Consider the following 15,148-nt stretch of genomic DNA (forward strand, 5'->3'; position numbering starts at 1 on the left):
CAACCAACACAAGGTAGGTAGAGATGGAAGTGTTGTACATCATTAGGCCGAAGGATGAGAGGCCTGGGCTCCCTTTGGTAATGGTCTTATTTGTGTTTGATATACCACAGGTGCTTAACATGTGCTTACTTAAAACATAAAAGGAATACATATTAGGGGCCACTTTATAACATTTGCAATTTTACCGTAGAATAATAGCAATTGTCTGAGGATGCCACTAGGTTGAAGTTTTGCCTCATCAGTATTCTAGCTTACATGCATATTATTATGTACAAACATAAAAGTCACAATCTCTATATACAAATAGCAACAAGTTTTGCTTACTTGCCTCCAGGCTAACATCCCCATGAAACTCACTGAGGCAAGTAGGAAGAAACCAGGCAACCTAGAATTTTCAATAATCTGACGGTCATGAGAAAAACACACAGAAGATACTTTGAAAAGTAGCAGCATTTTAGGGGTACTGATCCATGAAGCAGAGGGCCTGAAGGACTGCAGTCACCCCAACGTAGCACTCCACTCTCTGCCTAAAGTAAGTTCATTTCCTGTCATCTTTAAAGCTAGAGATTTAGTTAGAGATGTCTGTTAACCAGTGTGTTCTTTTAAAGACTTGTTATAAGCGGTAAGAATTCATTTTCTTTAGTTCCAAATAACTACAAACCATTGTAAAATACTTCACATAAATTGCTTTCTTTCTAAATCCCTGCTCGGATGAGCCAATAATGCATGGCCTAGAGGACTGGCAGGCTTATTTGGGGCATGGAGTACTTTCAGGGCTGGAGTAAGTTTAGGTGGATCGTCGCAGCGTTAGTCCAGCCAGCACGAGGGTGAAATTTTGTATCTGAATATATTTGTCAGTGTTGGCCTTGGACCCACGAATGGAAATTAATCTCTCAACTTCTCCCTCCTTCCAGCAGCCCAGGCCTGTCCTCTCAGAATCTAGAATCCAGACTACACAGTCAAGTCCCATGTCAGCCAGAGTTACTTTGTTTATGAGCTACCTGAAAGGCTGTAAGCATATCAGTTGCATCGTTACTAATGGTATAAGCTCTGAACAGCCAATTTGTGTGTAACTTCTGTGGATGTGCTGCTTCTAGTAGATTTACCTATTCTTATATGGTGTTTTCACTCCCTGGAAGTTGCATTAGCAGCCCAACTCTTTCTTCTGTTTTGAATCCATCAACATCTTGCACCACTTTGGCCTCTTAGCTCTTCCCTCTTAATGTCTGGCTTAAAGGTTGATATGTTTAAAGGCTAAAAACAATGTTTTAACCAACTGACTCTCAACAAGTAAGAAAAAAGGGAGAGAACAAAAAATTATATATGTATATATGAAAACAAGAGGATTACTGCTAAATTTTCCCCTCGGATGTCCCATCTTTGTGTCTTGGTCCTTGTGCAGTACTGGAGATATTACAGCAAATGAAGATACTGAGGATCAAACAGGGGCTTGATGCTCCTCAAGTCCTGACTCTAACCAAGTAGTCAGGAAGAAAATCCACATCCTAGGCTGCAAATTTTGGCCATTGAAGAAATTGAATTTATTCTTTCCTGACAGGAGGCTCTTTCAACAGTGAAAGAACAAAGCATGATTATAAATATTTTATTTAAAAATACGCACTCATTCAACAAACATTTACTAAGAATTTATACTATTTCAAACATTGTTCTAGGCACTTGGATTAAATCACACGAGAAAACAAACCAAAATGAAGAAAAAAACAAAACATGCCCTCCCTTAGGTTACATTGTAATTAGGAGGAAACAACAATAATAATATTTAAATAATTTAATACTTAGAAAGGGATAAAAGGTATGGTGTATTAGTCCATTTCATGCTGCTGATAAAGACATACCTAAGACTAGATAATTAATAAATGAAAAGAGGTTTAATGGACTCACAGTTCCATGTGGCTGGGGAGGCCTCACAATCATGGTGGAAGGCAAAAGGCATGTCTTACATGGTGGCGGACAACAGAAAATTGAGTGCCAAGTGAAAGGGGAAACCCTTATAAAACCATCAGATCTTGTAAGACGTATTTCCTACCATGAGAACAGTACGGGGCAAACTGCCCCCATGATTCAATTATCTCCCACCAGCTCCCTCCCACAACATATGGGAATTATAGGAGCTACAATTCAGGATGAGATTTGGGTGTGACACAGCCAAACCATGTCATACATGGAGAATGTGAAACAGGCCAAGGAGAGCAAGTGTGCTATGGAGAAGTGTGGTGTGTTACAGTTTTAAACCATATGAATCAGGAAAGACTTTGATGAAAAGATGTCCTGAACAAAACTCATAGGCCATGAATAAGCCGAATAAGCCACCTGTGGCCTTCTAGAAAAGCTCATTGCAGACACAGGAAATAAACAATATAAAGACCCAATCAGGGCATTTTTTTAGAATCTGTGGCCAGGTTTTTAAACTGCACTTTGCATAATGTTGCAAATGTTCTAATAGGAAGGTTTAACAGGAAAAAGAAAATGGGTAGCAGAAAACAGATAAAATCAAATTTAATTGATCAGGTTCTTGATTAGAAGGTAAGAATTTACTCTGCCTGTTCCAAGCCAAAATGCATTTATTAGGAAGATGCTGGACTGCCACAGAATCATAAATATAAAACCCTGCCCAGCTGGCTGCCGCTGAATGCCAAAGGCTTACAGACAGACTCAGTTGACATGCTGTCTGCACCACCAACACCTCCCTCCAAGTGTCTCGTGCTGCAACCCCTGTCTCCCCACAGACAAGTTTTTGCAGGCCCTGTGTCTGCCAAGAAGAAGGCTCACATGGAGTCTGCTTCCTGCGGTTCTCTTCCCATCAGAGCATCTCACAGGTAGGACTGATGGGTAGAGCACAAGTTGTATGCTTGAGTCCCAGTGGGAAGGGAGATTGGGGATTTGAATTCTGACATCTTTACTGTGGAGGCAGGTCTCACAACACAATTTTCCCTAACACAGAAATGTTATTCAAAAGCTAAGCACACACTTAGTATCTCTTAATGGATCTATATTTTAAATCTCTGAAATCTCAATTTCTTCTACCTCATGGGGTTGTTAATCCAAATATAAACCTATTCTGATGCCTCTGATGAACAAATAACTCTATGAAATCTGGTGAGCAGGGGCTAGGGAGGTTCCACAATTTTGCCCTGACAACCAGGAAGGCGCTTTGCTTTGACAAGAAGCAAATGGGGAAAATTTCTGTTTACCCCACAGCTGCCTGCATGTGACACAGATATCTCCACAGTAGAGGTCTGCATTATGTACTGTGCTTCTAGGGCCTGGGGCTCCGGGGATTTGGGAGGCTAGCTCTTTGGCTAGGAAGCCAGTGTGTTTCATACACAGCCCAGCAGCCATACACTGCAAGGACTTCCACAAGAGAGCTAAGACTAAGAAAGCAAGAGGACTGGGACCTGCTGTTACCCTTCCAGGAAGCCTCAGCAGCAGCCTCAAAGCTCTTGGAAAGTTGGCAAGGTCCTCTGTAAGCAAAATATAAGAAAAGACAACTGAGGAGTTGCATGAATTTACACTACTTCTATGCAAATATTATTGTCATGTAACCTCATGCATATAAACAAGATATGGGAAAACTCAACTTACAAGGTATGAGAAAACTCAAATTACGTGTGTGTGTGTGTGTGTGTGTGTGTATCCTCCTAAGAAATTATTTGTTTTAGGGTGTACACAGTAAGTGATCACAGAAGGTGATCTTACACACTCCCACACAATAATAATACCATAGCACAATGCAGTGTCAGCACTGAGTGCTAGAACCTTGTCAGGATCTCCCTACCCCAAGTTTCAAGGAGATAACCATGACTGTTTTGCTTCGTTGCCCACAACATGCAAACTGAAAGGCTCAGTTTAAGCCCTGTAGCTGCCTTCTTTTCAAATGTTCAGTGTCTTTCTGAGTTTTTACTCAAAATATTTTTATGGACCTAAATTGTTTCCCAGTTTTAAAGTAGGCACAGTATTTGACAAACAAAAGAGAAAAGTTGGCAAAGCTGCTATGTAACCCACTTGGCAGAGAAGACTGCATAAGGGCATGTTGTTTTATATCTGTCTATAAAACTCCTAGCCAGTGAACTTCCCTCAGCCATTTCAGCACAGGGGGCCTCTTACTCTTTTAATCAGTGTAGATGTAAAGTCCAAATATCGGCACTGTTTCTTTACTGCAGAAATTTCTAGGTGTGTTTTACCTCCAATTTAGATTGCCAGCCACAGTTTTCTATTTTTCTAATTATCCAAAAGAGGACAGTGCATCATAAACTTGGAAAAAAAATATCTCAATTGAGTCACAAAAAGACAGAAATAAAAAATAAAATTGCATATTCTGGGATGTCTTATAAAGAGAATGTGAGTTTTGGGAGGGAGTGTATGTATGTGAGAAAGTCAGAAAAGAAAAGAATAAGGAGAAAGAGGAGGTAGAAGAGGCAGAGAAAGTAAACGCAGGAAGCAATATTACAACATTTGCGAACTCAGAAATTTCAGTCCTTATAGACTCCTATGAACTGTTTCAGAAAAGTATATATTTGAATCTAAATCATTCCAGCAGATCAAGTCTAGGGATTTTGCTAATGAGTGCGTAACCACACCATCCTGATCCTAAGGTTACTTTAGGATATATATGCTATATGCAGATAAATGGTTCAAAGAGAGAGAAAATATGTATGTTTTATAGAAGACCTAAACACAAATCTAATTTGTACATGCTTAGTTCAAATAATGATTTTTATAATGTAAGACACTGAGGAGAATGTATACATGTTAGTTGCACAATTGTATGGCTTAATCATCGGGAGATGCTGAACATAATTCAAATTGGAGATCTCTGTGTAATGTTGCAATTGTTAAAGTCTTGACAACTGGAAAACAGTAAACACAACAGCTTCCTGGTGATAGCTAAAGCTACAGCCAAGAGAATCTGGCCTCTTCTCACTGCTATGAACAGTCCAAGCAAAATTCCAGACATTATCAGAATGGAGCTGGAAAGTTCCATAGATGTATACAGACAGTGCTATGTTGAGCTGTTGTTGTTGCCATTGTTGTTGTTTGCCTTCACATTTTTCTTAGATGTAATGCATTCTCATAGCCTAGACTCTGGTAAACTCAGTATACCAACAAGGAGCTTTTTAGCTCTCATTTCTTTTATTCACACGATGTTCGAAGTTGTAGGAGTAAAAGAAAATTGCTGCACTGATGAGCAAAAATATATGTGACAGTGCGTTTATTGGTAGAGTAACCCCCCTGCCCCACTTGATGTGAGGATTCGTCTTGCAACTTTTGTGGCTCCATGGAATGTATGCAGAATTGACAATGGTTCAGTTTGAGTGTAGATCTCGAGAGGCATGCATGTTTCCCCCTGCTCTTCTAGAGCTTCCTTGACATGATCCTGGGAAATTGCCACAGAAGGTCATGACCTCTCCAGCCATGGCCCAGGAATGTAACTCAGGAGCAGACTTACCCAGTGGTTGCACAGACGAGTGAGCATGAGATAAGGAAGGCATGTTTTATGTCATCGAGTTTTGATAACTGAGGATATAGCATTTTTGCAACAATAACTGGTAAAATATAAATTAGATATAAATCACAGAAAATAAATTCTATAGTGATTATAAAGACTTACACAGAAAGATCAATAATGGCTCTAATTCCAAGATGTTTGCAATGTGCTTATAAACATAAATAAAGAGACATATAGATAAATTAGAAAAATAAAGGAAAGCATAAACTCTCTTTTGGCCCAGGTTTCCACTTGTAAATGTAAGCAGTGATAGCCGGCTCCTTAGCAGTCACCTCAGAAGTCACCCCTAGTGTGTGGATTCACTTGCAGCCTGTCCCAACCCAGTCCCAATGAATGACAGGGTACCCTGAGTCCCATGCATTTGTCCCTTCAAACACGACGCTTGGCTGTACCAGCAATGTAGACGGCAGTTTTCTGTAATGGTAATAGCCCTGCCTCATCTCTGTAAGTCTCAGTGCCACTTCCCCATGCATTCAGTTAAAAACTTTTCATAGAACTTCGGAGGAACTATTGCCACAGCTGGTCACTTCACTGTGACCTAATGAAACCAGATCTCCTACAGCTTCTCACAGCCTCTGCCCATAGAATGATGCAAGGTTGAAAGTTGTGTGTGTGTGTGTGTGTGTGTGTGTGTGTGTGTATAGACACATATATTTAATTATATGTAAATTAAATGTTATTTTTATATTGTATAAAATTACAGATTTATATATAAATTAGATATATATAAAATAATATAATTAAATATAATGATGTGAATTGCATATATTATATTCAATGGTTTGTTAACTGTATGCTGTGAACGGTCATGGTGTAATAGGTCAGTGATAAAAACTTTCATGAACTTTTGCTGCCCTAAAACAGCTCGTAACACTTAGGGGAAGGAGGCCCTGAACACAGCTAAGAGTACTGAAAGTCAGAGTGAGATCATTGCCAAAGAGAGCAGTTAATAAAATTCAAGAAAAGCCCAGAGTAAGAAACTATGACTTCCCACCAGGAATTGTGAGAACAGTTTTGTGCAAATGGTAGCATTTGAGCAGAGGCTTGGAGGCTTGGTGTTGAGGAGGACTTTTACAAAGTGCACCATGGAGAAAGAGTTTGTGCAGGTAAGAATCACAAAGAAAAGGAGATATGATTTTCACCACTGTCATCTCTAGGAAGTGACTGTTTGGAATAATGAGATTTCTGCACATACTAAACATGCTTTATTTCATTGCTTGTAATTAAGCACTGGGGGCTTAAAGAAATGAATCTAGAGAAAGAGGCTGCCAAAGTTATAAGGCCAAGAGATTATCAGTGATTGCAGCAAAATGTCTCACTGTATGAACAAAATACACACAAGCGAAATGCTGATTTAGAAAAGAATATCCTGCCAACAAAAGAAAGTATTTTATATGCTCTTTCTTTCTAAATAGAATATCATTTCTGAGAAAACATTTAGTCAGAAAGGAAAACAACTTCATCCATCTCAGAAAATAATGGCAGGCATTCATCAAAGTCAATATTCGTCTTCCTGCTGGCTGGTCAGGATCATTAATTCAGAACATATGTCTAATAGTGTGATTAAGGGCTAGTCTGTGACATTAGGAATTAACATTTTTATAATGTTATTCAATGTTCTCTTCTCCCTGCCTGTTGAATTGAAGTGAACCAAAAAGAGAGAGGGGGAAGCAGAAAAGATTAATGGTACTGCCTTTCAAAACAAATGATAAAAGTCACTTTGATGGGATCATTTCAAGTTAGACTAGACAAAGCTCTCTAGAATGTACCATGGGGATCCTTCATGGTTAGACAAAGGGATGGACAACGTGATTAACTTAAATAATTCTTTTGGCATTGTGTGAGTTTTTATAGGAGAATATAAAAATACTTTTTATTTTATTGTATAATTTTTTCTTTAGGGGCTCAGTAAAGAATCCCAATAAGGTTAAATGACATCTAGAGTCACAAGGTGACCGAGCAAAGCGTGTGCTGCAGGCTCAGACATCTGAGACCCTGCACAGCTCCTGTCCTGAACACCCACCTTCACAAAGACTCCCAGACCTTGATATTTTTAATGTGCTGGAAACACCATGAAATAACATGAGCTTTACAGATAAAGGTGAGATTTTGAAACAGTCTTATAAATCTGTAGGAACCGATAACAATAAAGGAACAATTCAGCATTGGAGAAGGATCTTCAGTTTACTACACAATTTCTCTGATACTATGAAAGCATTAGTTTCCAAATGTAGAGTGAAAAGAATGGAGCAGGACTCTCAAATCCTTATCAAACTGTGATGTAATAAAGAAACCTCTACTGTGTTGGGCCACAGCGATTTGGTTTGGGCCACGTTCATGACGATGGCATAGCTTAACCTATACTGATTCACAGTAAAAAAATTAATGAATGAAAATCAGAGTTGGAAAAATAAAATACCTGATATGTACACACAATCATAGAAATTCAGAACTGCAATAAACCTGAGTACTAAAGCCAATGTGTATATTTATACTCAGGATACTAATAAAAACATCTAGAATTAATTGAGCATTTAAAATATTCCAGGCAGATTTATACATTTTTATGTTCTAGTTTATTCAGTCTTCACAACAACCCTAAGAGGTAAATACCTTTATTTCCACTTTGCAGATGAAGAAACAAAGGCATAGACAGAGGTAAAATTATTTGGTAGTAACTCAGGTAGTCGACAACAGACCCTCCCCACAGCCATAATGATCTCTTTTGTGGGTGGTTACAATACACTCAAAAGTAAAATGCTTGCCTCCATTATTTTTCCCTTCCCGAAAAGTTATTTTTGTAGCACCCAAAAGGGACTTTTGAAGTATAGGTCGTGTGATTTACCTCTGATTGAAATTTTGCATTTTATGTGAAACCTGGTCTTATTAAAGATGGAAATAAAAGAGTACTATATATCTGCAGAGCACTTGTTTTTGAATTAGTAATGAAATAGTATAAATCAAAAAATAATTACATTGGTAAAACTACAGATCATTATTGAGTATGTATCCTCAACCCTCTTGGTGATATTCCCAACTGCACTGTCTCTCCAACTGTATTGGTCTACCTACTGATGATTCTAAAAAACAAATTAACAGAAGAGCAGAAAAAAAATCTCGTAGAAATAATTGTCCTAACAAGTATCATTGTTTCTAAGAGGGCTAATTGGCCTGAACTTCTATAATTTTTTCTCAGTAGCTACCTAGGACTGAAAGGTTAATCATGGAACCGGGAATCAGTTGAAATTTTTCTCTAGAAATCTTATATCAGTGTGTGTCAAAGGATAGCCTCTGGCCACTTGAATTAGAATGATCTGGGATGCTCTTAACGACACGAGTTTTCAAAAACTGCCCATACACTTGAGGAGTACAGCCCAAGAATCTCCATTTATTTCATACTTATCAAGTGACACTAAAACTTTACTCAAGTTTACATATTTAAATTATAGAATCACTAATTACAAGGTTTGAACTTTATTTAAAATTGTCGGGCCCGTATTCCCTTTCTTTTATGAGGAATTCTTGTTTGATGACAGCATGGATTGCTAAGCACTAATGAGCTATTTGGTTTTAGGTTTCACTCTTATCAAATCACATGTGTTAGATTATATCAGATCCACCTAAAGAAAGGTAGGATGATAAACAGGGACAAATAAAATGCAGAGAAAAAACAAAGGTGAACTTGGAATTGAGAGAAGGTCACCAAAGTTATGTTTTAACTAATACTTATAGCCAGGCATTTGCTCTGCTTTTGCCTTGGTCAAATATAAATCTAGGGTTCATTTGATGATGCTACTTTTCTCACAAATTCCCTAGAAGAGTCCCAAAGGAACATCTCCCACAGCTACTCCTTCTTCACTAACCCCCATTGTCATTATCTTTTGCTTCACTTCTGCGGCAAACTCTGTTCCATTGTTTGAAAATATCTGGGAGGCTCAGTTAGATTTCTTGTAATTTTTGTTTACTCTGCTTCTCTCTCTCTCTCTCTCTCTCTCTCTCTCTCTCTCTCTCTCTCACACACACACACACACACACACACACACACACACAAAGTCACTAGGTCCCGAATCCTGTGTCAAATGCTCTTTCAAGCTCATTTTTCATTTGTTTCCATGGGGAGATGATAACGTTTTTCCTCTCTTCATTCTATCCCTATCTTCATGTGTTCATTAGTGCCTCCATGTAGCAGGATTTACCAGTCTTCTTCCCACTCCACAACCCTTCAGGGTACCAGGACTTTGGGGATGCGGAGTGTTTTTCTGTGTCCTTCATCATAGATATTTTATCTATTGCTTGTACACAAATCCCTAAAAAGTCTCCATTCTCCTGCCCTGCATTCTTTGCTGAGCTGTTTGATGGACAGCTCCATGAGTACCTCAAATGAGTGTCACATACTATGTGATGTTTCCTTCTCCACTCAGTCTTCTCACATGTTTTACAATTTTTTGCAGCTTTCTAGGCTAAGAAGCTTAATGCTGTATTCAACAAATACTAGCCTCTTAACCATCAAGACAGCAAAGCCTGTGCGTGTTCTTATTAACACTCTCCCCCATGGAAACTTTCTTTCCAAATCTGCAGTGTGGGCTCACTGTGTCCTGCCTGCACATCACTGTAAGCTACCCTGCACACGTGCACTCAATTAGTTGTCTTAAACTATTTGATTATGATGCTTTCTGCCAGCAAAACATTCAATAGTACCTCATTTGCAAATGAATTTAAAAAAACAAAAAACTAGCAATCTGCCATACAAAGCCTCTACTCCCTGGCCCCCAAGCTACTATTCATATTTGTCTAATCTCCTAGACATATGTTCTTCCTCAATCAAATTGGGTTGTTACTCATTTTTTTTTTAAATCTTGTTTTTTTTGTTTGAATTTCTGCTAATATAATTCTTTCCTGCAGTAGTTGACTTCCACCCTTTCACATTTTGACATATGTAACTTCTACTTTCCATCTTTTTCAAAGTCATTTTTAAATGTCTTTTCTTCTAAGAAGTCTTCTCTAACAATTTTATTTGAAAGCATTTCTTCTTCTCAAATGTATAGCACTTTGAAAAAAATGAAAATTATTAACTGCATACCTTCTTACATTGGGCTATTGCTGTTAACTTCCTTAACAAGCTATAATTTCTTGATATAATATCAAGACTATGTTTATATATATATATAAAATTCCATTTTCCAGATGCTTGAAGAATATCTATTACCTACTATGCTATGTGTGTGTGTGTGTGTGTGTGTGTGTGTGTGTGTGTGTGTGTACGTACGTACACAATATATACATGGAGGTATTAACATTTCCCCAAAAGCTCCTAATCTTCCCTTAAATAAAGTGTTCAATAAATCAATCATTTTATATTAAATAAAGTGAACAGAGAGTAAATGTTGCATTGCTAATCAAAATGCCATTGCGATTAATCTTGTTAACAGACCAACCTCCAAGTCACTATTTCCATTTATCAAGACAACAACTAATCCACTGTTGTTTATATTTTGAGTCTTTTAACCAAAGTGTAAATTCCTCAGGGTGCTGGCATAATTTATGGACTTTTTGCGTTTGAAAACATGTCACAAAGGGTAAGAACGCTTACATAAGAAACTCAATATTTTCTATAGCTTCTTCAACTGATTAATACACATTTACTATAAATTGTAGAAAGTTTGAAATAAGCACTCTTTAGTTGAAAATATAAAATTCGGTGCATTATTCTTATGAAAAATAAATTTGATGTGCATTTTAGTCCATTTGGTCAGCTGTAACAAAATTTCATAAACTGGATGGCTTATAAACAACAGAAATTTTTGTCTTACAATTCTGAATTTTGAGGAATCCAAAATGAAGACAATTCCATGTCTACTGAGAGCTCACATTGTGAATCAGGGATACTGCCTTCTTGATGTGTCCTTGTGAGGTAGAAAGACTTAGTATCTTTCTTGGGCCCGTCTTATAAGGGCACTATTCTATTCATTAGAACTTTACCCTCATGGTTTGATCACTTCCCAAAGGCCCACCTTCTTATGTCATCAGATTGGTGATCAGGTTTCAATGTATGAATTTTGGAGGAATAAAAATATTCATACCATAGCAATCTGATAAAATTGTATTGATCCATTAATATTTTCTAAGAGAATTTAAACAGCTGCTGAAAAGAAACAAGAAATATGGAATAAAATAAGTTGAGCAACCAAGACTCAATTATGCATTTTCTCTTCAAAATTATCTAGTCTTTATCAACATTTTATCTTGAGCTCACTCATTATAAAACAAAAAAGAATCACATATCCAGCCATGCACTCAAAAAAGCTATAATACTGATCCCTGACAAGCTGCTATTTTGCATTGTAATGCATTTTTAAAAGTTTCTTTGTCTAAGTGAAATATACTAAGATGAAAAACTAAACTTGCTCAGAGTAAAAGAATAAATTTTAATCCAAATGGGGAACAAAGAAATCCAAACGGAATGAGGGCATGCTGTGTTTATATAATAAACTCTTGAATTGTCTTACCCAATTAAGAATTGCATTCCTTTCAACAAGAATTTATCACAATCCTATCTACACTAGTTTATTATTGATGGTTAATAAGTATTATCTGCTTATGGTAAAAGGAAAAAAAAGATGTGAAAAAGGAGAGAAAAGAGACAGCAAGACCCTCTTAAATAAATACCTACATGAATCAGGTTTCACTACAAATTCATTATAATAGGTGGGCAAATACATCAAAGACAGCAGGAAGGAGACAAAGTGAGTTTGCTTTTCACAATGCTAATGAACAAACAAAAATTCTCTATTAATTTATGTCTGCACTTGAAACATGAGTGATGGCTGCAAGTCCAATATTCATTAGAGGTCTGAGCAGGGCATAAACAGAGAGTTGATGGAGCCCACCGATCACACCCATTAGGAAGTGCTGGAAACAGCACGAGGCAGCAACATATGAAGAATGGGCACAGAGCAGCTCTTCTAATGAATAAAATATGAAGAACTTTGCAATTACACAGACCAGAAACAAGTGGCCCGAGGATCATCAGCATAATGATAGTAATAAAAATAGGATTTCATGCCTGTATCTCCTATTTCACAACCCCAAATCTGAATAATATTTATTAACCACTCTCCTGTTTATGATTATTTACAGGGTATATAACAAAAAATAAAATAAGGCTATGGATTTCTTGCCTTTAAGGATTTTCTATTCCATGAAAGCCCACAAAGAACATTTCATTATTTTGAAAGATATTCTACAATCGTAAAATATTTGAAATTGGCAAAAATGTTGGTTTCTGAGCAAGAATGCCCCATTTAAAAAAGTAGATATAATCAAAATAGAAAAACTAGATAAAATAATTTTCTAAATAAAAAACTGAAAACTTGGCTAGTGTTTATGCAATACTTAAACTTACTATTTGCTATGTTTCCACAACATAAAAAGTAGAGAAAAATTGGACTTATGAGAGGTTGACTGTAATCTACTTAAGGACAAGGATGATTGGTAGTCATTATACATCAGCATGTTCTAGACATTCAGTAATTCTTTAAATAATAATTGAATGAATAAACGCATCTGTGTTTGTGGATATATATATATATCTGTACACATGTACACCCACACAAACACACACCTGTATACAAGAAACACCATTCTTATTAAAAGATGTAGTGATACAAATACTCTGAATAATAACTGCAATAAAATTCCACTAAAGTCACATTTTTTACTTAAGATTTAAGACAGGATTATTACTGAAGAACTTGTAGCTATATTGGTCACAGCCAAGTATACATTTTTTTGGATACAATGGTGCAGGGCTTCATTTTTCAAGAAGTCATTTTGTTGCTATCACAAGAAAACGCTAAGCGATTGGAAATAACATGATATACTATATTAGCACTCAAGTCCGATTCTGGCAAACCTATTCCTTGTCTCTCATCAGGATACACCATTAACAGAGCTGCCTTCTAGGATCTCAGTCAATAGGAAAAAGTCAATTAAAAGGCCTTTCAATAGACAGAGATAGCTAATGCATTGTTGGCTGCTCTTAGAAGTCTAGAATCAAGTTAGAAAAATAAGCACATTGCCAAAAAAATGAATGTTAACAGTTTTGTAGGATAGTGTAATTCAAGCAATATCTAAGATTTAGGACTCGTTTCTGGTTGTAGAGAAAGTATCTCAAAATAGAGAATATGATTATTTTATACTGAGTACCTGGTTATCCTGGAAATATAACAACTACCATATTGCATCAAAGATGATAAAATAGGTCATCATTGATAATAAGTCATATCATTATTTTTGAATAACTAAGAAAGAAAAACTGCTGCCAGTTCAACAAAGATATCCCACAGATTCTAAGATTCATTTTAATTTCAGAGATATCAAAAGTGTAAAGGGAAAATTAACATTTGACTGCACTTACACATAAAATTAAGCTTCCTACAACTCGTTCCATCGGCAACTAATGCTCTTTTTTACCTATTAGAAAAATTGCTCAGAATTGTTTATTGAACATATAACGTGGATAAAGGATGATGTTTACTAAAGAAAATAAAAACAAATCCATTATTATTCTATTAATATTATCTTATGAACAATACTGCTTTGCCAAAATTAGACATTATTACAAATATTTCAAATGTTTGAAGATTAGAGTTCTCAAATAAGAAATGCATATACATGGAGTCATTTCAAAGAAGATCCTAAAATTGTCTGATATTCCTCTTATTGGGAGATAAGGTTTGTATCTCCTCTTGAATATGAGTGGGCTGACTGCTGCCGTCAATAAATCAGGATGGATGTGACACGACGTGACTTCTCAGGTGGGGTACTAAAAGTCCTGGTAAGGTCCAATAGTTCTTGCATTATAATTCCTTCAAAGGCCCTTGTTGATTACATCCTAAGAGCCTAAAATTCTCTCTCTCTGCATATCAGCCAACAAAGTGAGAAAGTCTTTATAGGTTTTAAACATATTTGGAAATTCACATCAGAAAATAGAAAATAATCTAGTGTATATATTTGATTATAAATTAAAATTGAGTTTGGTTTACAAATTGGATTATGAAGACTCATGCAAATCTTATTTGTGGAGTTGCCAGATTTTAGAATAGTAACTTCAGAAAAAGGCAAAAAACCTCAGAATTATGTTAAAGGTTTTAAGCCATTTTTTCCATGCCTCATTCCATATTTATTACAAATACTACCTCTTCCATGAAGCTTTCTTGATCAAATCAGCTGTGAATTACTATTCAGACTTTAAAAAAATTAAAGTATATGTATTAAAGCTTTATAAAGATATTTACATTCATTGAAATAAAGAACATTATTTATGTTTGCTCATTTCTTTGACTTCAGATGGTTTTCAATAAGAATATGATCAATAAATCTGAACAGATCAAGCAGAGAGTAGAATGGTAGTTTCCAGGGGCTTGGGAGTAGTAGAAAAATAGAGACATGTTGTTTGAAGAGTACAAAGTTTCAGTTACACAGAATAAGGTCTGGAGACCTAATATATAGCATGGTAACTGTAGTTGATAATACTGGACTGCATACTTTAAATATGCCAAAAGCATAAATCTTAAGTGTTCTCACCACAAAACAAGAAAGAGTGACAAAGGAAAGGAAGGG

General features: G+C 36.4%; 1 protein-coding gene across 1 annotated transcript in view; it reads right to left on the reverse strand.

Annotated features, from left to right (window-relative positions):
* The window catches only part of CNTNAP5 (contactin associated protein family member 5), an 865,582-nt gene that overhangs the window by 182,052 nt on the left and 668,382 nt on the right, over positions 1–15,148 (reverse strand). The gene's annotated exons all lie outside the window — the stretch shown is intronic.

Source organism: Cebus imitator, unplaced genomic scaffold, assembly GCF_001604975.1.
Source record: "Cebus imitator isolate Cc_AM_T3 unplaced genomic scaffold, Cebus_imitator-1.0 Scaffold167, whole genome shotgun sequence".
Taxonomy (NCBI): Eukaryota; Metazoa; Chordata; class Mammalia; order Primates; family Cebidae; genus Cebus; species Cebus imitator.